This window comes from Mobula hypostoma, chromosome 2, assembly GCF_963921235.1.
Source record: "Mobula hypostoma chromosome 2, sMobHyp1.1, whole genome shotgun sequence".
NCBI lineage: Eukaryota > Metazoa > Chordata > Chondrichthyes > Myliobatiformes > Myliobatidae > Mobula > Mobula hypostoma.
In genome coordinates, this window is record NC_086098.1 from 141,757,791 (window position 1) to 141,760,751 (window position 2,961).

Sequence of the window (2,961 nt, forward strand, 5' to 3'; positions counted from 1 at the left end):
GTCCTAGCTAGTCTCATCTGTACGCTTAATCTACAGTAATTAATCACAGACAGAAAAACCAGGACATTATTGAACACTAGCCTTGATCTAAAGATGAGCCACTATTGCCTGCAGCATAGTGGCATCCTGAGCACACACCAAGTATCCAGGGAACGTTCATCATTGTCCTATGCCACATTCTGCACAACCTTTACTAATCTAAAATGGCTGTAAGAGGACCTAGGCCTGTGAAGCTGATCATATCGAGCTACAGCAGCGAGAGTACCTGGGTGAAATATAGAACCACACAGCACCGGTGGAGGGAAAGGGAAAGTTGGCGCTTTGAGTTGAGACCCTTTATCTGATGCTGCCTCACCTGCTGAATTCCTCTTGCACTTTGTGTGTCGCTCCAAATTTCAGCATCTGTAGTCTCCTGTGTCTGCAGGATGAAATGTGTCTGGGTAGGGAGGCATTATTGCTCAGCAGTCATTTTCATCTCCCAGATGAAGGAAGAAGGTAGGCTTTGGCAGTATGTTGGGGTCTCCCTAACAGAGAGTTGATTTCATAAAGATCTTGCATCATTATGATCCCCAATACAAGTCAAAGGAATGGAGGTGCATAAATATCCTTCACACCTTGCCATGCAGGTCCACCTTCAGCAATGTATAAACATGAAAATAAGAGCAGAGGTAGGCCATTCACCCTGTCCAGTTCAATCTGACTGGTAAAACACAATTGTTACGGAAACAGTGATAAAGAGTCATTCTACTTTCGATTGTGACGGTATTCCTGAGTCTCCATCCTGGACTTGCATGAATGACAGTAGTGAAAACTGAGAGGGAATTACTGGCGTGATGAAAGAAGCCCTGAACACCACCAGAGATGGAGGACCTTCATTGCTGCCCTGAACACCAGCAGCATAATGGGCAGTAAGTAAGTATGTCATTAGTTTGTGGGATTTTATGTTGGCTACTGGATTATAATATAATAATGTCCACACTTCATTAAGCCCTTCAGTGACTGGAAAGGTTCTGAGAGGAACCTAAGGCCATGAGAGATGCCATTAAGTATACAGTAAGTGACTTTTTATACCATTTAATGGGGTAAAATGCTCCCAGGCACTTCAGAACATCATCAATAAAATGTTTCTGACAGTTGGAGATACCAGTAGAGGTGGACAAAAGCTTGATCACAAGATTTGGTCACCCCCATCCCCTCATCTTTATCGATACCTGGGAATGGTTCCTTCCCGGATAATCAGAGATACGCATGAAACAAACAGACCAGTCAGTCAGTCAGTAAGAAGTATCACGCACCTCGACAAGAGCAATGTGCACGTTGCATTAAAAATCACATCTGCTGCAGCTCACCAGAGTTTTGTGATTTGGTTTACTGAGATCTGTGAGGGGCATTGCTCGCCACATGATTATCTTACATGTAGCTGACATGGGATTTACCTGTTTGTAAAAATAGTGGGTTTACACATCTAAAACAAAGTATATTTTCTAGTTTGCTCAATTTCTTTAATATAATTCATACTGTCAGATCTAGATCATAGCCTCATTTAATCACATTGACTTCACATACCCTAAAAATCATGTTCTCAGTCACAAAATGCAGTATATCATGTTATAATGATTTATACTGTACAATTTCTTGTTCTGCCATTAAACAGGGGCACTTTAAAATTAGGTACAGCACAGAAACAGGCCCTTCAGCCCATCTAGACCGTGCGGAACTATTTAAAACTGCCTAGTTCCATCAATCTGCACCTGGACCATAGACCCCCCCCCCCCGCCATCTCCTTTCCCTCCCATTTACATGAATTACATGATACTCTGTAACCCTTATTTCTTCACCACTGCATCCATTGCAGCTCACTTGTTAATTCCATCTCAGGATGGAATATCAGAACACCTTGGATTGACCAGAGTAAGCATGGATTCATGAAAGAAAATCATATATGACTGGAACTCATGAAGGAAGTGACGAGCAGCATGAGGGGGAGCCGATGGATGAGCTCTATGTGGGTTTCTGGAAAGGTCGATATAGTGTACGTAGGATTGCTGGCATATACTGATGTGGATTGAGAATTTGTTAGCAGACAGAATGCAGGTGGGTATGAGCTGATTTTTTTTCTCCCCAGGCTGGCAGGCTCCAACTAATGGGGTGATGCAAAGATCAACGTTCACAATCTATATCAGCAGTTTGGCTGAGACCAGCCAATGCCTTCAGGATCCTGTACCTCCTCCCTGATGACAGCAATGAGAAGAGGGCGTGGCCTAGGTGATATGGGTCCTTCACGATGATGCCTTAAGAAGGCGATGTCTATCATCAAAGACCCCCATCACGCAGGGCACGCCCTCTTCTCATTGCTACAATCAGGAGGTAGGTACAGGAGCCCGAAGACAGACACTCGGGGTGATTCAGGAACAGCTTCTCCCTTCTGCCATCAGAATTCCGAATGGACAATGAACCCATGAACATGACCTCACCACTTTTTTCCCCTCTTTCTGAACTACTTATTTAAGGTTTACATATATCTATAACTGTCTACATATAGATAGATACACATCTCTCTCTAATATATACACACACACTTACTCTAATTTAGTTTTTAAATTAAGTATTACAATATGCTGCTGCTGCTGCTGAACAACAAATTTCACAACATACGCCAGTGATATTAAACCTGATTCTGATGTCACTTTCCCAATTTTGCTGATGATACCAGTTGGGATTATAAACAGGGTTTGAGGATGGAAGATACAAACACTGAATGCAAGGGTGAAAACATTGCGTACATAGTGTGGAATGATGTGAAGTTACGTATCCACTTTGGTGTACAAAACTAAAGAGTTTTTATAAATGGTGAAAGACTGCACAATGTCAACAGTCAAAGGAAGTATACACCCTTGTACACAAATCATCGAAAACCAATGGGAAAGACACAAGAAACCATCAGAAACACAAATAGTATGT